This window comes from Papio anubis, chromosome 20 (assembly GCF_008728515.1).
Source record: "Papio anubis isolate 15944 chromosome 20, Panubis1.0, whole genome shotgun sequence".
Classification (NCBI taxonomy): Eukaryota; Metazoa; Chordata; class Mammalia; order Primates; family Cercopithecidae; genus Papio; species Papio anubis.
This window is the reverse complement of record NC_044995.1, coordinates 16,559,679-16,584,228: the sequence shown is the minus strand read 5'-3', so window position 1 is coordinate 16,584,228 and position 24,550 is coordinate 16,559,679. Positions and strand designations below refer to the sequence as shown.

General features: G+C 44.0%; 1 long non-coding RNA gene across 1 annotated transcript; it reads right to left on the bottom strand.

Annotated features, from left to right (window-relative positions):
* Positions 1-6,357: 6,357 nt before the first annotated feature.
* Positions 6,358-16,099, bottom strand: LOC110741935. Its single transcript, XR_002518979.2, has 2 exons — positions 13,042-16,099; positions 6,358-7,921 (listed from the first exon to the last, which is right to left on the bottom strand). It is a non-coding gene; the product is annotated as an uncharacterized LOC110741935 (long non-coding RNA).
* Positions 16,100-24,550: the final 8,451 nt, after the last annotated feature.

Sequence of the window (24,550 nt, the reverse complement as noted above, 5' to 3'; positions counted from 1 at the left end):
GAGGGAGACAGCTGGGGAGCAGGAAGCTGAGCACCTGGGTCCCTGGGTGGAGGTAGGGTGGGGTGGGGGTGTGGGCAGCGAGGGGGGAGGTGGCATGTGATCATATCTGCTGGTTTAGTGGCTAGATTCCTTCCTTTGGCTCCTGCCAGGAACAACAATGAGGGACCCATATCCGGGTCCTGGTTCCTCCTCAGTCCCCACAGGCTGGGGAGTCCCTAGCCACCCACATCCTGCTTCCAGACACCACTAGGGGCAGGTGTCTGGGATGGGCAGGAGTCTGAGGTTATGGAGTGGGACACAAGACCTCCACCGCAGCCCAGTGGGGCCTTTGCGGTTTCTCATCTGCAAAACGGGAACACCAAAACCAGCCTTTCTGGGCATCTTTATGTCCCAGAGATGTAAAGAAATTTTCAAAGACTGTAGAGCTGGGGGGCAGCCTCTTCTGGTGCGGGCGCAGGCCAGCATGCAGGTGGGCACTGGGGCTGAGGCGATATGTGAAGAAGGGACAAGGGCCTCTGTTTCCCGGTTCCACACAGACACCTAGATTCCACTTCTGATTACAGACACCTGCCCCTGGAAATAGGATATAGGTGGCCAGGGACTCCCTAGCCTGTGGGGACCAAGGAAGAGCCAGGACCTGTTGGTTTGGGGGGGTATCTTTGTGTGTAGGGAGGGTTTGCTCTTAGCAGGGGCTAGCTGAACAGGTTTAGGGGACTCTGTGCCGCTCCATCACCCCAGAATTTGCCTGAGATGGGAGGTGGAGGTCTAGGTTGCACACAAGGACCAGAAGAATGAGGTGAAAGTTGGGCTTTCTCATCTGGAGTCAGCTCCTCTGAGGAGCTGGCCTGACCCATGCCCTGCCTGCCTTCTCCCTGACCCAGGATCTCATTGTTTGCTAGGGGAGTCTCCCCTGGGACCAACAGCTGCAAAGCCTGGGTGCCCTCTTGGACCAACACCCTAGCAGCTGCTGCCTCTGGGGCTCCTCCTCTCTTATCACAGGATCCTGGGCCTCTGGGAGGCCAGAGTGGGTGTGGGGGCTTCTCTCTCCCTGGAGCTCCGACCAATCCCCAGGCCCACCCAAGGCACATTCCCGGAGGGAAAGATAAAGGCTCAGAGTTGACTGGGACATACAGTCAACCAGGAAAATGAAGTGAGTAAATAGGAGACTAAAAGCCAGAGATAACAAGAAACAAGCAGAGGCAGGGGACCCACAGGAAATGGAAGCTTTGGGAAAAGGATGCCGGGGTCCCTGAGGGGTCTAAAAGTTGGTGGAAGGGGCTGTTGGGTCCCTGAAAGAGATAAGGACTGGGAAAAGGAGACATCAGGATTCCTAGGAGGAAACAGCAATTGCAAACCAAGATGTGAAAATTCTCTATGTGAGGTCAGGCAGAGTGGCTCAGCTTGTAATTCCAGCACTTTGGGAGGCCAAGGCAGGAGGACTGCTTAAGGCCACAAGTTTGAGACCAGCCTGGTTCAAGACCAACATAGTGAGACCCTGTATCTACAAAAAATATAAAAATCACCCAGCTACTTGGGAGGCTGAGGCAGGAGGATCACTTGAGGCCACAAGGTCAAGACCAGCCTGGGCAACATCGTGAGACCCTTTCTCTATAAAAAATACAAAAATAAACTGAGTGTGGTGGCGTGCACCTGTAGTCTCCACCATTCAGGAGGCTAAGGTGGGAGGATTGCTTGATCCTAGGAGTCTGAGGCTGCAGCGAGCCGTGATCATGCCACTGCACTCTGACCTGGGGAGAAAAAGAAAAAAGAAAATAATATTCTCTGTATGCGATACCTGTCTTGTAGTTTGAGGCACTCAGAGACAAACGGGAGGTGAAGGGAAAGAATCAGGGTGAGTTTCATGCGTGTTTCTGGCTCTCAATTCTCTTTAAGCCTTGGGGGTTCCCCTGGTTGATCACAGAAAGAAGCTTCCTGCCTTCAAAATTCATCATCGCTCTCCACAGCCAGAGTCCCCAGAAATGGGGTGGTTGTGGTGGGAGATCTCACAAATTAATACTCTGTGACAATCCCCTTTGGTCTTCTTTCTCACTCCTATTAAGGCCCAAGTGGTGTGTGTGTACACAGCCCTGTGCCTTACCCTGTATTACATCAATTCTCAGGAAACCCTTTGGTGACCCAGGAAATTAACTCTTAGGACACTTCCTTATGGTCAGAGAAATCGCATCCATCTCTCCACTGGCAGCCTTGTTCTGAGCCCAAGCAAGGGTATTTGTGTATCTGAGTCTTTCGGCCTCTCTCTGCTTATCTGCCTCTGTCTCCCTGCAACATGTGCACTGGCTACACCATCCCAGACCCCTGGGCCCCTCTGACTAGTCTCCCTGCAACATGTGCACTGGCTACACCATCCCAGACCCCTGGGCCCCTCTGACTAGTCTTGGCTTTACAGACCTGAGCACAGTGGGAGAGAATGTACTCTCTCCAGCTAAATGCAGGCTTGTGGGCAATTTCTAACTTAATTCCTTTATGCTCTGGATCCCACACTCTGACTTCCATAGGCACTGAATGTTTTTCTAAACTCTCCAATGACCCATTATTTGCCACTTGCCTCTAGTTCCTTCCCTGTAACATTTGACATTCACACTTCCTCTCTGCCTATAATTGAAATTCTATAGGAGATGTTCTCTGATCATAATGGAATCAGCTTGAAATTAATAACAGAAAAACAGGGAAATCTCCACTCACAAGGATATTGAGCAACTCACTTCTAAATAATCCATGGGCCAAACAGGAAGTATCAAAAATACATAGAATTAAATGAAAATGAAAAGAAGATATTTCAAAATATGTGGGATATAGCTAAAGGGAAATGTATGGCATTAAATATTTACATTAGGAAAGAGGAAAGTTCTCAAACCAATAATCTAAGCTCTTACACAAGAAAGTAGTAAAAGACCAAAATAAACACAAAGCAGAAGGAAATAATAAAGAACAGAGATTAATAAAACTGAACATGAGAAAATCAATGAAACAAAAGAACTACTTTGTCGTTGTTGTTGTTGTTGTTGTTAACAAGGGCGAGGCTTTGAATTTCCCAAATGTATTTGTGGATTTGTCTATTGTTGAATAGAGCATTCTATAAATATCAATTAGATCCTGTTGATTGATGCTGTTATTCAGTTCTTTGATATTCTCACATATTTTATCCCTGGTAGTTCTATCAATTTGGTGAGAGTGAGGTTTTTAATTCCCCAACTATATTTGTGGACTTGTCTATTTCACCTTTCAGCTCTATCGGTTTTTGCTTCATGTACTTGAATCTCTGTTGTTTGGTACATATACCTTAGGATTGCAATGTCTTGGAAGAATGATCCTTTGTTTTTAGCAATGTTTTTTGCACTGAAGGAAAATATTTTCATATTAATATAGTACTTCCTTCCTTTTAAAAATTTATATTTAAAAAATATGTATGTGTGTGTATATATATATATATATATATATATTAGACAGAGTCTCACTCTGTTGCCCAAGATGGAGTGCAAGGGCATGGGCTCAGCTCACTGCAGTCTCTGCCTCCCAGGTTCACACAGTTCTCCTGCTTCAGCCTCCCAAGTAGCGGCAATTACAGGCACCCATGACCACGCCTGGCTAATTTTCGTATTTTTAGTAGAGACAGGGTTTCACCATGTTGGCCACGCTGGTCTTGAACTCCTGACCTCAAGTGATCTACCCACCTTGGCCTCCCAAAGTGCTGGGATTATAGGGATGAGCCACCATGCCCAGCCTAAAATTTATATTTATAATAATATAAATTAATAAAATTAATATATTTTCTATTATTTTATTTTCAACCTACCTATGTTGTTATATTTGGAGTAAAGCTTTTTGGAGACGGTATCTACTTGGGTCATTTTTTAAAATTCACTCTACCTATCTCTGGTCTTTTATTTCATGTAAGTAGACAGACTATTTACATTTAAAGTAGTTATTGATATGTTTAGACTTAAGTTTATCATTTTATTATTCATCTTCCATTTGCTCCGTTTCTCATTCTTATTTTTTCTTGCATTCCTTTGAGTTATATGAGCAATTTTTAGCATTCCACTTTGATTTATTTTTGAATACATAATTTGTAGAATTTTCTTAGCACTTGCTCTAGTACTACAATATACATATGCAACTGATTATAATCCAACTTATTGATATTCTACCACTTTGATTGAAGTGTTGAAACTTTACATCCATATACATCCTTTTACCCTCCCACCTATACATGTGTGTATATTCATATATAACTATTTTAAGTATTGTCTCTTCCTATAGACATCAGATGATACTGTAATTTTTTCTTCAACCAACTACGATTTTTAAAAACTCATGAGAAGGGTAATCTGCTATATTTATCAATATTTTTGTCCATTCTGCTATTCTTCCTTCCTTTCTGAAGTTCTGAGCCTTTTCCCGTAACATTTGGAGTTTGGAGAACTTCCTTTAATCCTTCTTTAAAAATAATTCTGCTGATGACAAAGTCTTGTAGTCTTCCTTCATCTAAAAGCTTTTCATTTCTTCTTCATTCCCCAAAGATAATTTTGCTGGATATAAGATTCTTGGCTGGGTGCAGGGGCTCATGCCTGTAATCCCAGCACTGGGGGGCTGAGGTGGGCAGATGACAAGGTCAGGAGTTCCAGGCCAGCCTGGCTAACATGTGAAACCCTGTCTCTAATAAAAGTACAAAAATTAGCCAGGCATGGTGGTGGGCGCCTGTAGTCCTAGCTACTTGGGAGGCTGAGGCAGGAGAATCACTCGAACTCAGCAGATGGAGGTTGCAGTGAGCCAAGAGCACACCACTGCACTCCAGCCTGGAGGACAGAGCGAGACTCTGTCTCAAAAAAAAAAAAAAAAAAAAAAAGGTTCTCAGCAGATAGTTATTTTCTTTCAGCCCTTGAAGAGTATAGTTCCAGGCTTTCTTCTCCATGGTTTTTGACAAGAAATTTGTTGTCATTTTTTCGGTGTTCCCTATAGACAATTTATAATTCCTCTCTAGCTGTTTCCAAGATAGTTTCATTGTTTGTTTGCCTTTGTTTTCATAAGTTAGTTATACTGTGTTTTGGCATGGAGTCCCTCAGATTTATTCTGTTTAGTTTCTTGCATCTGTAGGTTTATGTCTTTTGCCAAATTTGGGAAGGTTTGGTCATTATTTCTTCAACTATTTTTCAGCCCCACTTTCTTTTCTCCTTCTGTTAATCTGATAATATAAATGTTAGCTATTTTGTAATTGTCCTGCGGGTTCTCTGAGCCCTTGTTAGTCATTTTCTGTTTCTCTTTTTTAAAGTTGATTGTCCCTCTGTTTTTTGGATTGGGTAATTTTTATTGTTCTACCTTCAAGTTCACTTCTTATTTCCTTTGTCATGGTTATTCTGCTCTTAAGCCTTTCCAGAGAGTTTTTATTTTAGTTATTATATTTTTCAGTTTTATCATTTCCATTGGGTTCTTTAAAAACATATTTTCCATTTCTCTGGTGAGATTTTCCTTTCTTCCCATCTTTTCAAGGAATTTTGTACTTGTTTGGTGAAACATTTTTATGATGGCTACTTTAGATCTATGTCAGATAATTCCAAAATCTGATTCATCTCAGTGATAGACTGTTTATTGGCTTTTCTCATTCAAGTTGTGATTTTTCTGGTTGTTCATATTATTTATGATTTTTTAATTAGATCCTGGACATTTCTGATATTATGAGAGGAGATCCTGGATCCTATTTAACTCTTCTATTTTAGCAGTCACTCTTTTTAGGTTAGCATGCAGGTCCTGGCCTACTTTTGTGTGTTGTGATTCCAATGACAATTTAGTTTTCAGAGCCCTTGCATTAGTATTCTGGTCTATTTCATTTGCCTGGTGCTGGTTGAGCTCACACCCAATTCCTGTTAGTACCACCAACAGATGTTAAAAGCATTTTCTTGGGGCCTGCTTGGTACTGCTAGGTTAGGAGTAGGAGACACTGGCACAAAAGGGTAGAGAGTACTTCCCTGGGCTGTGTGGTGCCAGCAGGTTCTTCCTTAATCTCCGCCATCCACCAGGGTGGGGAAAGCACCTACCTGGGTGCTTTCTGCTGCTGGATAGGGTGCTGGGGAGACGCTGGATCTAGACCACCTCCTGTCATTGGGTGAGAAATTGAGAGATGCTGGGCCACTGAGATGTTTCTCGAGTTCTAAGGCCCCTTGCCAGTTTTCCTTCTTTCTATGTTTCAGAGTCCTCTTAAGGATGTCTATCATTCCAGGGTTTTTAGCAGAGAGGAGCCAGGAAAAATAAATCTATGTCATCTTGACAGAGAGGTTACCATCACCCTGGCTTCTTGTAGTCTCCTAAGATAGAAATCAAGTGAGATTACCAGATACAGCATTAAAGAGAAAAAAAAGAAAGTTTATTTTAGTTTGTGCACAAGGGAGGTCAGCATCGTGAAAAGAAAAGGGTAGGCTGCTCTCCACAGGGAGCAAGTCAAACTGTCTTGTAGGGGTCCAGATGCCGTGATGTGCCTGTCATCATGTGTTAACAAGGGATTTCTTGGTGCCTGCACAATGGTTCAACATGCTTTTTCATACATTGCATTAACATTAGCATTTTAAATCTCTACCTCTGAGCATGATTTTTAGCATTGAAATAAGGAAAATATCACTATAAGTTGAAACTTAAGCTGTTCCTGCAGCTTGTTGGGGAAGTCCCTAACCCCCTAAAGCAGGAACTTGTGGTTAATAGCTTCTTGGGCCTCTGACACTGACTGGCTGGAGATTAGGTATAGAACAGGAATTAAAAGAAATAAAGAATGTGTAAGCAAAACTCAGTTAGATGTAAGAAAACCCAATTCCCTCTGAGGAAGAGAAAGAGCTGGAGTCCTTTAAAATTAACTGCCTGTTTTTCTGTGGCTAGTGAGCCTTATCTCTACCTTTCTCAGGCATTGTGAAGACTCTGTTTCTCTAGCTGTGCAGCTGCAAGGTCACTAGACAGATGATCCCAAGTGGTAAAACATGCTGTTCCTTGAAAAGTAAGAAATGATATAATGCATGTCTCAATTGAATAACTGTCTTTGTTTCTCACTTCTGTGATATGCTTCCCCCTGCACAGATCTCCCCTGGCCCCACGAAATGCTTAAAAGGTAGCTCGACTATTTGTTCAGGGCTCAGTCCTTTGGATGTTACCTCGACTGGGTCGGAGCACCTGAATAATTAAATAATTCCTCCTCAACCCCTCGGTCTCTCTGATTCCTTAATTATCCCGCTGCAGATAAGCTACAGCTTGAGTAAGGAGCTTTTGTTCTTTTTCACTAAACTACCTCAAAATAGGAAGCCAGCCAGCTGTCTCAGTCTCATTCCCAGCCAAGAGATTTCATTCTCCTTATTCTTAAGGGGGTTTTGGGCAAAGGTCTCTTCTGGAACTACTTTCTGCTAAGCATAGACATAGTCCCTACATCTATTTCCAGGAGGAGTAGGAATTTCTTGTGGCTTGCTGAAGGGGCTGATACGGCTCTGGGCTAGTGGTCTCTGAAACAGGCTGGAAGCCTGGCAAGACCATTTACTTGGCATGAAAGCATTATAGTCTGAAAGATGTGAATTTTACCAGCAGGTTAAACAAGGATGGTTTAAAAATTAAAAATTTAAAGATTAAAAAATTTAAATATTAAAAGAAGAAAGATAGCCAATAAAGGCTTAAGAAAGGGAGGAACCAAGTTATAAGCCTTACAAGGGTAAGGTTGATCTGACACATTCTATACACTAAGTTGACTCTCCTTTACCAAGAGTGTAAACACTTTCCTGATTGTAAACTGCCTGGGTGTTAACCTCTACTTGCCCAGTAGTATTTATCCAAGTGCAACAGGAGGTTTGGTGACTGTACAAACATCTTCCTGTTCAGCTAATAAGTAATCTGGAAGTCTTGCATGATGATTAACTTCACATGAAACTACTGTAATCTGGAAGACACAAATTTTACCAGCAGGTTAAAGAAGCATAGTTTAAAGATTAAAAGAAGAAAGATAGCTAATAAGGGCTTAAGAAAGGAAGGAACCATGTTATGGAGGGTAAGGCCAAGCAGTTGTCCAACACCACATAGCAAGAGAACTGAGGGAGATTCTTAGCCTTTCCAAGGCCTGCCTCACCTGGTCCACTATATGCCCAGGGCTACTGTGACTCCAGGCACCCTGCACCCAGACTAAAAGGAAGAGGTTACAGTAAGATAGAAGAGGGTACAGTGGCTGGGCACAGTGGCTTACGCCTGTAATCCCAGCACTTTGGAAGGCCGAGGCGGGAACATCACAGGGTCAGGAGATCGAGACCATCCTGGCTTACACAGTGAAACCCTGTCTCTAAAATACAAAAAATTAGCCAGGTGTGGTGGCATGTGCCTGTAGTCCCAGCTACTTGGGAGGCTGAGGCAGGAGAATTGCTTGAACCCACGAAACGGAGGTTGCAGTGAGCCGAGATCACACCACTGCACTCCAGCCTGGGCGACAGAGCGAGAGTCCATCTAAAAAAAAAAAAAAAAGAGGAGGGTACAGTGGGAGCATGATTCATGCCAGACCCTCACCGTATCCTGAGTATGACCTGTGCACCTGGGTTAATAGGGAAATGATCCAAAACCATCTTACCCAGCTAGGGTAATATTTTATTATTATATTGTCTGCTAAACTTTTCCCAAGTTGATAATGTATTTCAAAGCCTGATTTAAGTCTTCATCTATTAGAAAGTTTGTCTTGAGAAAAGACTGCTCCAATAGGTCATTTTAAAAGGGCTGAGGTTTAAGTTCCCCTTTGGGGTGGATCTTATTCTTAGTAAGGCAAGAGGGAGGCACTTAATCCATGATTTCTGGGCTTCTTGGCATACTGTAGCCAAGGTTCTTTTTAAGGGTTTGATTCATTCTCTCAATTTTCCCGGAAGATTGAGGATACCAGGCAGAGTGAAGTTTGTATTGGATGCTAAGACTGCTAGACAGCCCTTGGGTGACCTAGGTGATAAAAGACAGCCTATTGTCACTTTGTAGGAAGGCTGGAAGCCCAAACCTAGGAATTCCTGGTTTAAGCAGCCATTTACTTTTTGTTTGTTTGGTTTGGTTTTTATTATTATTATTATTTTTTTTTTTTTTGACAAGAGTCTCGCTCTTGTCACCCAGGCTGGAATGCAAGGCACAATCTCAGCTCACTGCAACCTCCGCCTCCAGGGTTCAAGCGATTCTCCTGCCTCAGCCTCCCTAGTAGCTGGGATTGCAGGTGCCCCGTGCCACCACGCCCAGCTAATTTTTGTATTTTTAGTAGAGATGGGGTTTCACCATGTTGGCCAGGCTGGTCTCAAACTCCTGACCTCAGGTGATCCGCCCACCTCAGCCTCCCAAAGTGCTGGGATTACAGGCGTGAGCCACTGCACCCGGCCTTTAAGCAGTCATTTACAAACTTCAATTGCTTTTTCTGTTTGTATGGGGAAAGTTTCCACCCAGCCTGTGAAAGTGTCTATAAAAATCAGAATATATTTGAATTCCCCTTTAGCGGGTATCTGTGTAATTTGCCAGTCTTCTCAAGGATAGGTCCCCTTATGCTGCACTGGGGCAGTCAGTGGATGGGCTCAGGAATTCTTTCTAAGACAAACTTCACATGCTTGAGTTACAGAGTCCACTGTGGCTTTTTTATTTTTACTTTTTGAGACTGAGTCTCGCTTTGTCACCCAGGCTGCAGTGCAGTGGCACAATCTTCGATCACTGCAGCCTCTGCCTCTCAGGTTCAAGCATTTCTCCTGTTTCAGCCTCCCGAGTAGCTGGGATTACAGGTGCCTGCCACCACACCCAGCTAATTTTTGTATTTTTAGTAGAGACGGGGTTTCACTAAGTTGGCCAGGCTGGTCTCGAACTCCTGACATCAGGTAATCCACCCACCTCAGCCTCCCAAACTGCTGGGCTTACAGGTGTGAGTCACTGTACTCAGCCCACTGGGGCTTTTGTTGTTGTTGTTGTTGAGAAAGGTCTCGCTTGGTCACCCAGGCTGGAGTGCAATTGTGCAATCTTGGCTCACTGCTGCCTCAACCTCCCGGGCTCGAGCAATCCTCCCACCTCAGCTTCCCAAGTAGTTAGGACCACAGATGCATTCTGCCATGCCCAGATAACTTTTAAAAATGTTTTTGTAGAGACAGGGCCTTACCATGTTGCCCCGGCTGGTCCTGATCTCCAGGGCTCAAGCAATCTTCCTGCCTCTGCCTCCCCAAATGCTGGGATTACTGGTGTGAACCACCATGCCTGTCATGCTGTAGCTTTTAAAGCCTTGCCCACGAGGAGATTTTGGATTAAATTCCATAGTGAGTCTCTCTCATAATGAGTTGCCTCATGAAGGCTTTTGATGACTTTCCATTGGTCGGCTTCTGGTAGGAACAGGCATTGTTGCTGATCTTCTAGACACCCTAACTATCTAAATTATACCCTCTTTCATCTGCTCAATTTTTGACTGTACTGGGGATTTGAAGGCAAAGTGGAGAGACCAATTACAAGGGCCAAAATGGTCCCATTCGAGCTGCCTGTTTGGCGGCTCTATCAGCCTGGTTGTTTCCTTGGCTAATTAAAGAATCGTCTTTTTGTTCCCCTTTACAGGATATAACAGCTATTTGGGCAGGGAGCTTAATATGGTCTGGTTCTGTGCTCCCACCCAAATCTCATCTTGAATTGTAATCTCCTCATGTCAAGGGAAGTACTTGGTGGGAGGCGACTGGATCACAGGGGCAGTTTCCCCAATGCTGTTTTCATGATAGTACGTGAGTTCTCATGAGATCTGATAACTTAAGTGTGTGGCTTCCTTCACTCACTCTCCTGCTGCCATGTAAGACGTTCTTTGCTTCCCCTTCACCTTCTGCCATGGTTGTTTCCTGAAGCCTCCCAGTCATGCAGAACTGTGAGTCAATTAAACTTCCTTTGTTTATAAATTACCCAGTCTCAGGTATGTCTTTATAGCAGTGTGAGAATGGACTAATGCAGAGCTGAATGCCTCAAGAAGGAATAAAATCGCTTCCTGTGTTTTATCGGGGAGCTCCTGGCAATTAGCATTCTCCTCTCTTTCCAGACAGTTGCAGGAGCATGGAGCATTAGGAATCCATACTTAGAATCAGTATATATATTAAGTCTCTTCCCTTCTCCAAGCTGGAGAGCCCTTAACTAAGGCTTAGAGCTCTGCTTCCTGAGCTGAAGTGCTTGGGGGAAGTAATTTTGCCTCTCTGGTCCAGCGAACGTTGACAATAGCATGTCTTGCTTTCCAGGTTCCATTTTCTTTTTTTTTTTTTTAGACGGAGTCTCGCTCTGTCACCCAGGCTGGAGTGCAATGGCACGATCTTGGCTCAAGGCAACCTCTGTCTCCCAGGTTCAAGCAATTCTCCTGTCTCAGCTTCCTGGGTAGCTGGGATTACAGGTGTACCACGAGTCAAGGAGTTCAAGACTAGCTTGGGCCACATGGTGAAACCCATCTCTGCTAAAATGCAAAAAATCAGCTGGGTGTGGTGGCATGCCACCATGCCAGGCCTATAGGCTCCATTTTCTACAAAACAACTCCCATCTGTAAACCACTCTTCATCTGGATTCTCTCAAGGGGTGCCCCGTAAATTTATCCAACTAGATCTGTTCTAAAGTTTCCACACAGGGCCGGGCGCGGTGGCTCAAGCCTGTAATCCCAGCACTTTGGGAGGCCGAGACGGGCGGATCACGAGGTCAGGAGATCGAGACCATCCTGGTTAACACGGTGAAACCCCGTCTCTACTAAAAATAATACAAAAAACTAGCCGGGCGAGGTGGCAGCGCCTGTAGTCCCAGCTACTCGGGAGGCTGAGGCAGGAGAATGGCGTGAACCCAGGAGGCGGAGCTTGCAGTGAGCCGAGATCCGGCCACTGCACTCCAGCCCCGGTGGCAGAGCGAGACTCCGTCTCAAAAAAAAAAAAAAAGTTTCCACACAGGTGTGTTCCAGTGTCCCCAAGGTAGGTAAGGGAAGGATGGTGGCAGGATTCAAGGACTCATATATCTTTAAGGTCAAGTCTGAGGTTTCTAACAGTGGGGCTTGATTTTGAGTTAACCTTCCTCCAGTTAGCCAGTGGCTCCCTTTGATTTCCAACACATTCTGGACCTAGTAAGGAGTATAAACTTCAAGGGGTTGGCCTAGCATGAGTTTGGAGATCTCCCTGACCAGGAGGCTGGTGGTTGCCACTGCCCTAAGAGAGCCAGGCCACCCCTGGGCTTCTGGGTCCAGTTGGTTTTAAAAGTAAGTCACTGGCCTTTGGACAGGCCCTAGCTTCTGAATTAGGACTTCCAGGGCTTGCCCAAAGAGGTGGAGGCTATCTGGAAACCCCTGGGGTAGCACTGTCCAAGTATATTGGGGAGTTTCCTGGGTCTCTGGATCCTTCCATTCAAAGGCAAAAAGGTAGGTGAAGTCAGGATACAGCATATATAAAAGAAAGCATCCTTTAGATCCAGCACAGTGTAAAACTGTGTGCACTCAGGAATTTGAGAGGAGTGTGTATGAATTAGGGACTGAAGGATGAGTGGGAACAACTGAGTCGTTCACTACTCTAAAGTGTGGAAAAAAGTGGTATTCTCCTTTTGGTTTCTTCACAGGCAGGACTGGTGTATTACAAGGGGACTGCAGGACTGAATTAGTCTGTTCTGTGTAAATGTTTCCAGAAGGGGCCATATCCCTTGTAGAGCTTCTGGCCTCAAATGGTGTTTTGGCTTGCATGGGTAGGGTAGGCCTGGCTTAAGCTTTATTTTAATATTCTCCTCACTGATGACCTGTCCTGAAATGTTGGTATCCCGTACAGACTTTTCCACTCAAATCAGTATCTTTTCTAGGACTGGGGGTAGCTTCTGATCTTGGGGAGCCAAAAGGGCCAGTAAATGGATTCCTTTCTCAGGGAGCACTGAGACTTGTATGTCATTCCCCTGAAGGGAAACTGAAGCTCCCAACTTAGATAATAGGTCATGAACCATTAAAGGAAGGGGACACTCAGGGACATATAGGAAGGAATGGGTGATAGCCTTAGATCCAATTTTACAAGTCAAAGGAAAGGTAAACTGTCTTACCTTGGGTTGACCATCTGTTCCTGTCATCGTACAATTGGCACTGAACAGAGATCCAACAGGGTGGGTCAGGACACAGTAGGAGGCTCTGGTATCCATAAGGAATTCACTTTTCCTACCTGCCATATTGAGGGTGACCCAAGGCTCCGCAGTAGTGACGGTGATGGAACTCTTCAGGACTGGAGGCAGATAAGTATTTGAGAACCCCTCATTCAAAGGGGGTAGCCTTTTTATTTGAGAGGCCAGCAACAAGAGGAGTGGGTTGGGGAGGTCCACTCCATCCTGGCTTCCCAGAAAACAATGGACAGTCCTTTCTTTAGTGCCTCTTCTTTTTACAGTAAGCACACTGGTTGCACCCCATTTCCACCAACATTGGGTGGGGTTTAGTTGGCCCCGCCATCCAGGTTTCTCTGTTACCTAAGGTCACCTCAAGGTGGGCCTGTGATTATGGCAGCCAAAATGTGTGTCTTTTAATTCTCTCATTTTTCTCCTACTTCTCTGCCTGGTCCCAATTGTGAAAAATGTTGAAGACCTCTGCTACCAATGTTGCTTCAGAGGTCTAAGGGTCAGCTTCCAGCTTTTGAAGCTTTTCCCAAATGTCTGGCACAGTGTGGGTTATACAAATGCATGGCCAGAAGTGTTAGGCTTTCACTGGTCTTTGGGTCTATGCTACTATACTTTCTGAAAGCCTCAGAGAGCCTATTAAGGTACACAGCTGGATTTTTCATCCACTTCCTGAGCAATTATTTTACTTTACTATACTTTACTGGTTTTGTCTGACACTTCCTTATTTCCTCTGACATGCAATTAAGGAAGTGATTTATCCTTAACCAGTCCCTATCATCCGCATAAACCTACTGGGGGTTCTGCTCTGGGACTGCCTCACCAGATACCCAGTAAATGACATGGTCAGGATTACATCCGGCCATCTCCTCTGCATATTTCTTAGCCTTTTCAAGATTTGAGTATTTTCACCAGGAGTACAACAATGAGTTAGGACTACAAGAACACCTTGTCAAGTCAAAGGAAAGGTTAGACTAAACTTAATAAATTAATCACTAAACCTATCTGGATTGTCAAGAACTGGCCAAACTAATCCTTACCTTGACTTATGTCTGACGTTGATAAGGATCCATGTACCTGAGCTGCACCTCTAGTTCCACCCATTACCTCCCCGGGGGGAAAGTAGCCCTGGGATGGTGGGGAAGTGAAGGAGGGCGCTGACTTGGAGCCCAGTTGGAGGCACACTGGGGACAGCACTGAGGGTTGTTGAGGAGTAGAAGGGGAAAGCCTTCCTGACCCAGTGTGGTATGGAGGAGGCTCCAGACAGAAGGAGAAAGGATCCACAGTAGCAGAGGGGCCTGCTTTCCACCCTGCCCTTAGAAAAATAGTGAGAGAACTGAGCCTTAGGGGTTAAAATCTGAGACAGAACTTGGCTCATCTCTCAGCTGTTGCTTGAGAGGTGCCATATAAACCTGGCACGAGTCCTAGAGTTTGAGATCCTAATTTCCTGAAGGTCTGCATGTATGGAATCTCAAGCTATTTATTAGAATATTTTACAGTATATATCCAATTGGAAAATGGTGTTGTAACTGAAGGACCCCATTCTCAAGCCATTTCTCTTGGTATCCCAAGGGATACTGAGGTCAAGCAACATCACAGAGGAACACGAGCTTCTTTTTCTTTGTAATATCTCATTTAAACTGGTCCCAATTACCGAGGACACATCCAAGGGGGGAATCTTTTGGGACGTCTGTAGTGTTTCCCATGGTAGAGCTGGTGTCCTGTAATCAAGAGGCCTGGTGAGGGATGCAGCCTCTGACTCTGACAACCTTCACAATCTCAGCACACATCCTGGTCTGATTCAGCCCAGACCTTCAAATCCCTGGCAAGAACTAAGCAAGCCAAGGAGGACAGAGGGAGGAGAGCAGAACGAGGGGGCTTGACAGCCTTTAGCTCTTGGATTTGCCAGCTTCAACCCACAAAGTCTAGCAAGCAGTAGATTTTACATCAGCTCCAAGTAGAACTTACTCTACAGCCACATTTATTAACATGGACTCTAATAAGAAACGAGATGATGTACTAGACAAACAGAGGAAAAATTTCATCTGGCCTAATGAGTAAGGCTTCCTTCCAAGAATCCTGGAGGGTGGCTTCACCCATGCAACAAGGGCCAGAAACAAGAACACATTTCCATTCAGACAATTGACAAAACAGATTATAAACGTCCAGGCTCCACAAAGAAGAAAAGAGTCACAGAAAATACTGAGTGGTTTCAGTATTTGAAACAAAAGAGAATTCCAGATTGCCGGCTGGTACCTAGCCCACAGGCTATTCCCTAGACCAATTTCAGAAGGATCAGCCAGAATCACTCCAACTGCCCATACAAGTTTCCCAGAAGGGCTAACTGGAATCACCCCCAACTTCCCACCCAAATTTCCAAAAATGAGGGAGAGAAGGAGAGACAAAAGAAAGAAAGAGGCCCTTATCAACGTCAGACATAAGTCAAGGCAAGGATTGGTTTGGTCAGTTCTTGAACACTCCAGATAGGTTTACTGATTAATGTATTAAGTTCAGTCTAACCTTTCCTTTGACTTGACAAGATGTTCTAGTAGTTCTAATAGTTCTAACTCATTGTTGTACTGGTAAAAGGTTCAAATCTTGGAAAGGGTAAGAAATACGCAGAGATGAACAGATATAATCCTGGCCATGTCATTTACTGGGCATCTGGTGAGAAAGAGAGAGAAGAGTAGACTCACCTAGGGTCCAGACTTGACTCTCCAAAGCCCCAACACCAAAGCAATGGTCCAGAGTGACCACCTTTGTTACCACCTGGTCAGTTGCCTCTGTCCTCCAGGAAGTCTTGCTAAGTCCTGTGGGGACCTAAAATGAGGGTCCCATCTGGGGTACCAGGAGATGTTACAATCATCCTTGGTTCTTCTAATTTCTCATGATAGAAATCAAGTGAGATTGCTGGGTGTGGTGGCTCACCCTTGTAATCCCAGCAATTTGGGAGGCCGAGGCAGGTGGATTGCTTGAGCCCAGGAGTTCAAGACTAGCCTGGATAACATGGTGAAAACCCATTTCTACTAAAAATACAAAAAACCAGCTGGGTGTGGTGGTGCACACCTGTAATCCCAGCTACTTGGGAGGCTGAGGCAGGAGAATTGCTTGAACCTGGAAGGCGGAGGTTGCAGTGAGCTGAGATTGCGCCATTGTACTCCAGCCTGGGCAACAGAACAAGACGTCACTTCAAAAAAAAAAAAGAAAGAAAGAAAGAAAACGAAACAAAAAAGAAAAAGAAAAAGAGAATGTTTATTTTAGCTTGTGCACAAGAGAGGTCAGCACTGCAAAAAGAAAAGGGTGGGCTACACCCCAAAGGGAGCAGGCTGATCTGTCTTATAGGGGCCTAGCCTCTGTGATGTGCTTGTCATCGAATGTTTAGGAGGGATTTCTTTGGTGCCTGCACAGTGGTTCAACATGCTTTTTCACACATTGCATGTAACATTAGCATTTTAAATCATCTCTGGGCATGATTTTTAGCATTAAAATAAGGAAAAGTTGAAACAAGCCTAGCTGTACTTGTGGGTCCTTGGTGAAGTCCCTAGCCCCCTAAAGCAGGAACTTGTGGTTAATAGCTCCTTGGGCCTTTGATGCTGATTGGCTGGAGATTAGGTAAGGTACAGCTTGAGTAAGGGGTTTTTCTTCTTTGGCTCTGAACCACATCAAAACAGGAAGTCAGCTAGCTTGCCTGTCACAAAACCAGGAGTCAATCAATAAAATGATTTATTATTTAAACAATGTTATTTGTAGATTCTTTTGGGTTCTCTACACACACAATCATATTGCTTATGAATTAGTTTAATTCCTTCCATTCTCATCTTTATAACGTTTCTTTAGGCTTTCCAATAGATAATTGAATAAAAGATACAATGGGGGCATCCTAGTCTTGCTTTTGATCACAAAGAAAATACTTTCAATTGGTTTTTGTTGTTGTTTGAGAGGGAGTCTCACTCTGTCACGCAGGCTGGAGTTCAGTGGCACAATCTCAGCTCACTGCAACCATTGCCTCCTGGGCTCAAGCAATCCTTCCATCTTAGCCTCCTAAGTAGCAGGGACTACAGGTACATGCCACCATGCCCATCTGATTTGTATTTTTTTTGTAAAGATGGGGTTTTTGCTCAGGCTGGTCTCGAACTCCTGGGCTCAAGTGATCTGCCTCCCTCGGCCTCCCAAAATGCTGGGATTATAGGCATCAGCCACCACACCCAGCTTGTTTTCAGTATTTTGCTATTAAGTATGATGCTTACCATAGCATTTTTGAAAGTATACATTATTGTATTAAATGTTTCCTTCTACTTTTGTTTAATCATAAATAGATGTTTAACTTTATCAAATGATGTTTCTGCATCTGTCTCAATGATGTTAATATCCACTGTTGATCATTACCTTGATATAGAGTTGCTAACTAAGATACAAGACCTCCAGTTTAATTTGAATTTCAGGTAACAATTAATTTTCAGTATAAATATGTCCCATACCATTTATTGGCTAAATCTGGAAATCTGCCTAGTTCTATTATTTCTTTTTTTTTTTTTTTTTTTTTTTTTTGAGACGGAGTCTCGCTCTATAGCCCAGGCTGGAGTGCAGTGGCCGGATCTCAGCTCACTGCAAGCTCCGCCTCCCAGGTTTACGCCATTCTCCTGTCTCAGCCTCCCGAGTAGCTGGGACTACAGGCGCCCACCACCTCGCCCGGCTAGTTTTTTGTATTTTTTAGTAGAGACGGGGTTTCACTGTGTTAGCCAGGATGGTCCTGATCTCCTGACCTCGTGATCCGCCCGTCTCGGCCTCCCAAAGTGCTGGGATTACAGGCTTGAGCCACCGCGCCCGGCCTAGTTCTATTATTTCACTACGGTTTTGCAAAATGGAGATTTTTAATGTATTATTTTATCTTCATTTATTAACTATAATGCAATTATACAAAGAAGCATCCCCTCATTAATTCTCTGGTTACCCTAAATTGTAGTTAATACAGAAAAAGCAACTTAAATGCTTCAATTTTCAGTTTTAGTATGTTCTCTCTAAAGGTAATCAAAATGTGTGTGTGCGTGCGTGCGTGTGTGTGAGTGTATGTAAAATCCTTATGAATGCATGGATTTTTAACCATTTGAAGTGGTCAAACCTTAGACCAATGGGAGCTGTCTCGGTTTATGGTATATTTCCTACCCAGATCTAGAATCATCCATTTCTAAAAGAGCCACAATTCCTATGATTACCAGATTGTATTTATTTATTCATTTTGAGACAAAGTCCTGTTCTGTTGCCCAGGCTGGAGTGCAGTGGCATGATCATGGTTCACTGCAGCCTTGACCTCCTGGGCTCAAGCGATCCTCCTGCCTCAGCCTCCCAAGTAACTGAGACTACAGACGTGCATCACTACACCCAGCTCATTTTTAAATTGTTTGTAGAGACAAGGTCTCCCTATGTTACCCAGGCTGCTCTCAAACTCCTGGGCTCAAGTGATCCTCCTGCCTTGGACCCTCAAAGTGCTGGGATTATAAGTGTGAACCACAGGCCTGGCCCCAAATTGAATTTCGAGACCATAATTTGAGTACTAGGGGAGGAACTGCCTTTGTTTAATATTTTTAATTTTGTAAAACATTTGCACAGTTCCAAAGTCAAAACTTGACAATAAGTTATCTTCACAGAGCTTTAGCTGCCATCCCTGTCCTCTCCACATTTCCTCCCTTCTCCTGGGAGTAACCATTTTTATAGGGTTTTCATTCAACTTTCCATCATTTCTTTTTGAAAATATATGCAAAGACATACATATACAAGTGTGCGTGTCTGTGCATTTCCCTTTCCTTCTCTTGCAAAAGGTAGCATATTATAGCATATTATTCACACTGTGTTTTCTTCTTTTTGTTTTGTTTTGTTTTTTTGAGACGGAGTCTCACTCAGCCACCCAGGCTGGAGTACAGTGTCATCGATCTCAGCTCACTGTAACCTCCACCTCCCAGGTTCAAGCGATTCTCCTGCTTCAGCCACTCAAGTATCTGGGATTACAGGTGTGTGCCACCAAGCCCGGCTAATTTTTGTATTTTTTAGTAGAGATGGGTTTCGCCATGTTGGCCAGTCTTGAACTCCTGACCTCAGGTGATCCTCCCACCTCAGCCTCCCAAAGTATTGAGATCACAGGCATGAGCCACTGTGCCCAGCTCACACTGTTCTTTATTTTACTTTTCTTACTTGACTTTTTTTTTTTTTTAGATGGAGTTTCACTCTTGTCGCCCAGGCTGGAGTACAATGGCACGATCTCAGCTCACTGCAACCTCTGCCTCCCAGGTTCAAGCGATTCTCATGCCTCAGCCTCCCGAGTAGCTGAGATTACATGCATGTGCCATCACTCCCAGCTAATTTTGCATTTTTAGTAGAGATGGAGTTTCTCCATGCTGGTCAGGATGGTTTCAAACTCCCACCCTCAGGCGATCCGCCCACCTCAGCCTCCCAAAGCGCTGGGATTACAGGCATGAGCCACTGCGCCTGGCCCATGAGCCACCACGCCCGGCCCATAAGCCACCGCGCTTGGCAGGCATGTACTATTTTTCATTCCCACTAGCAGTGTGAGAGTGCCAGTTTTCCCACAACCTTGGCAACAGAGTATGTTATCAATCTGATAGGTGACAAATGGTATCTCAATACAGTTTTATTTTGCATTTGTAGTATTATAAATGAGATCAATTATTTGTTCATATAAGGGTTTGCATTTTCTATGAATTCTGTTCTTTTGTTTTCTTACCTTGTTCATTGTATTTTTGTCAAGCATAAAATTTTAATTATTATGTAGTCAAATGTATCAGTCCTCTCTTTTATTGCTTCTGTAATTTGAATCAGGTAGCAAAAAAATTTGACCACTGCCAGGTTATAAAGAAATTCATCGGCTGGGCACAGTGGCTCATGCCTGTAATCCCAGCACTTTGGGAGGCCAAGGCAGGAGAATCGCTTGAGCCCAGGAGTTCAAGACTAGCCTGGGTAAAATGGGGAAGCCCTATCTCTACCAAAGAATTACAAAAATTAGGCAGGTGTGGTGGTGTGTGCCTGTAGTCCTAGCTATTCAGGAGGCTCAGGTAGGAGAATTGCTTGAACCAAAGGGGCAGAGGTTGCTGTGAGCGGAGATCATGCCACTGCACTCCAGCCTGGACGGCAGAGCCAGTTGAGACAGGTCTCAACTGAAAACATAAATGAATAAATTCATTCACATTTAGTAGTTACATGGTTTCATGTTTTAAAATTTAGATCTCTGACCTTTTTACATTTGTCCTGCTGTGTGGTCTGAAGAATGGGTTTAATTTTATATTCTTCCATAGAGTTGTCAGCTTACTCCAGTATCACTTATTAAAAAGTCTTTCTTGTCACCAATGATTTGAGATGCAACCTTTATCATATACTAAATATCTATATGCATTTGGGTCTGCTCTGGAGTCTCTATTCTGTTCCTTTGGCCTACCCATTCGTGTGCTAATACCACACTGTTTTCATTAGAGGTTTTCTGTTTTTTTTGTTTTTTTTTTTTTTTTTTTTTGAGACGGAGTCTCGCTCTGTCGCCCAGGCTGGAGTGCAGTGGCCGGATCTCAGCTCACTGCAAGCTCCGCCTCCCGGGTTCACGCCATTCTCCTGCCTCAGCCTCCCGAGTAGCTGGGACTACAGGCGCCCGCCACCTCGCCCGGCTAGTTTTTTGTATTTTTTAGTAGAGACGGGGTTTCACCGTGTCAGCCAGGATGGTCTTGATCTCCTGACCTCGTGATCCGCCCGTCTTGGCCTCCCAAAGTGCTGGGATTACAGGCTTGAGCCACCACGCCCGGCCTGAGGTTTTCTGTTTTAATATCTAATCAGGTCGGCCACACGTGGTGGCTCATGCCTATAATCCCAGCATTTTGACAGGCTGAGATGGATCACGAGGTCAGGAGTTCAAGACCAGCCTGGCCAACATGGTGAAACCCCGTCTCTACTAAAAATACAAAAATTACTTGGGCGTGGTGGCGCGTGTCTGTAATCCCAGCTACTCAGGATTACAAAAAACAAGAACAGCTAAGAAAGTTCTGAAAAACTCAGGAGGCTGAGGCAGGAGAATCACTTGAACCCGGGAGGCAGAGGTTGCAGTGAGCCGAGATTGCACCACTGCACTCCAGCCTGGCGAGATATATATATATATATGTACTCAGGTCAGTGGTGCCTCCCTACTCTGTTCTTTTTCAGAGTTTTCTTAGCTGTTCTTGCTTTTCTCATTCTTCTAAACAAGTTTTATAATAATTTCTCTAATTCTAGATAAAAACCTGATATTTTTGGAGGGACTGCATTATATTTTTAAACTAACTTTTGGAGAGAATTGATATTTTTATTATGTGAGTCTCCTATCCAAAACCATTGCCCTTCTATGTATATATATATTCATGAATAACAGAAAAGCAGATTCTATTAAAAGATTCACGTTTATCTTAAAAAAAAAAAAAAGCAAAATAGACTGTGTGTGGTGGCTCATGCCTATAATTCCAGCACTTTGGGAGGCTGAGGCAGGAGAATTACTTGAGTCCAGGAGCTAGAGACCAGCCTAGGCAACATGGTGAAACCCCATCTCTACAAAAAATCAACTAGGCATGGTGGTGTGCACCTGTAGTTCCAGCTACTTGGGAGACTGAGGTGGGAGGATCACTTGAGCCTGTGAGGTGGAGGTTGCAGTGAGCTGAGATTGTGCCTTTGCACACCAGCCTGAGCAACAGAGTGACATCCTGTGTCAAAAAAAAAAAAAAAAAAAAAATACAGTAAAATTGATATGTATAGACTTATGTAACCACCTCCACAGTAGAGATACAGTTTCATCACCCCGAAACTTCTCTCATGCTATCCTTTTGTAGTATCCCTCCCCCACAACCCCTGGAAACCACTGACTTCTTCTCTGTTCCCCTAATCTTGTGTTTTCAAGAATGTCATGCAAATGGAATCAGAAAGTATGTCACCTCCAGTCCCATGTACCCATTTGACTAGGGAAAATTTCCACTCGAATGTCCCACAGGTACCTTAACTTAACCTCGTCACTCTCCTTCCAATATGCCCCTCCTCCTATGTCTTCTAGTCAAACACTATGCCATCATCCAGCAGTCCAAGCTAGGACTGTCATCCTGGGTTCCTCTTTTTTCCTTTCACCCCTCTTTCTAATTATTCTTTTTTTTTTTTTTTTTTTTTGAGACAGAGTTTTGTTCTTGTTGCCCAGGCTGGAGTGTAATGGAACGATCTTGGCTCACCACAACCTCTGCCTCCCGAGTTCAAGTGATTCTCCTGCCTCAGCCTCCAGAGTAGCTGGGATTACAGGCATTCACCGCCATGCCCAGTTAATTTTGTATTTTTAGTAGAGACGGTGTTTCTCCATGTTGGTCAGGCTGGTCTCGAACTCCCGACCTCAGGTGATCCGCCTGCCTCGGCCTCCCAAAGTGCAGGGATTATAGGCGTGAGCCACTGCACCCGGCTCTAATTACTCTCTTAATCTCATTGCTTATATGTTCTTTATATCTCTCAAATCAATCTAATTATTTCTAAATTCACAACCATTTTACAAGTGATTCTGGCAACCACCTCTCAACTGCATTCTTCCAACAGCTTTCTGGGTTTCTTGCTCAGTCTTATCCTTTTGAGTCCCTTTTTACAGCACAGTAACCATGATCATCCTAAACAAATACAAATCTTGTTAAGTCATTCCCCCATCCCCCACTCCCTGCCACTTAAAACCCTTCATGGGTTGTCCCTTGCCCTCAGGATAAATCGTAAGCTCCTTAGGTGACATTCAAGACTTTCTATAATTCAAGCCTTCCTCTCCTATCTCAACCTAAAACTCCTGTTCTCACCCTACATGTCTCCCACACAAACTTCCACTTGCGTTGCTTTTTTAAAGCCTGGAATGTCTTTCTCCTCCCTTTTCTTTCTTTTTTTTTTTTTTTTTTGAGATGGAGTCTCACTCTGTCACCCAGGCTGGAGTACAGTGGTGCAATCTCAGCTCATTGCAACCTCTGTCTCCCAGGTTCAAGCAATTCTCCTGCTTCAGCCTCCTGTGTAGCTGGGACTACAGGTGTGCGCCAGCACGCCCAGCTAATTTTTTGAATTTTTAGTAGAGACAGGGTTTCACCATGCTGGCCAGGATGGTCTCGATCTCCTGACCTCGTGATCTGCTCACCTCGGCCTCCCAAAGTGCTTGTATTACAGCCATGAGCCACTGCATCTGGCTCTCCTCACCTTTGTTAGCTAACTACTACTTGTCCTTCAGGTCTCACCTTGGCTCTAACCTTCTGGCTGGATCAATGCTCCACCTTTCTAATTCCTGCAGGAAAACACTGGATTTTTCTCTTTTTCCTTATTAGAGAAGTTTTCAAAGTGGGACTGCAGACCCCTGCATGTCCCTGATCCCTTCAGGGGGTCCCTGAGGTCAAAACTATTTTTATAATAATACTAAGATGTTATTCAAAATTTTACTCTTAATATTTGCACTGATAGTGCAAAAACGATGGTAAGTAAGACTATTGGCCCTTGCCCCAAATCAATCTAGCTAATAGTCATCAGATTAATGGAATCTTCCTGTTTTAATATTACACCAAAACTCTACAAGTGGAAGTTTCTTAAAGGTTAGTTGCAACATGGCGTCTGAAACCATATCAGTGAATTATTTCCATGCTATTACAGTAAAATCCCTTGGCCTATATTGCACTTTGCATGGATCTTTTACCCATTCATAGTTTTATAGCATCATGCAACAGGAATTTGGAAAATATTGGTGCAGTGAGTTATACAGCTTTCCAAATGTTGAAACGTTTGTTATACTGAAAAATTATAGTCATAGATATCCACATCATTCTGATCTGAAAGGCAATAAGTATTTGGGAAGCTGTCAAGCTCATGGTAGCAGATTAAATACACTTCCATATTACTACTACTTATATGTGTGCGGCTACATTTTTTTGATATACGTTAACCGAAACAAACTATCACAGCACATTGAATGCAAAAGCGGACAATGGCCGGGCGCAGTCGCTCACGCCTGTAATCCTAGCTCTTTGGGAGGCCGAGGCAGGAGGATTGCCTGAAGTCAGGAGTTCGAGACCAGCCCAGCCAAGATGGTGAAACCCCGTCTCCACTAAAATACAAAACACTAGCCGGGTGCAGTGGCTCGCGCCTGTAATCCCAGCTACTCAGGAGACTGAGGCAGGAGAATCACTTGAACCCGGGAGGCAGAGGTTGCAGCAAGCCAAGATTGTGCCATTGCACTCCAGCCTGGGCAACAGAATGAGACTCTGTCTCAAAAAAAAAAAAAAAAAAGCAGAAAGAAAAAGCAGACATTAAGATCCAGTCATTTTCCTTCAAGTTGGACATTAAAGAGATTTGCAAAAATGCAAAATAATGCTACTCTTCTCTGATCATAATAGAATTAAAGTAGAAATCAATAACAAAGATGTCTAGGAAAAAGGCCCAA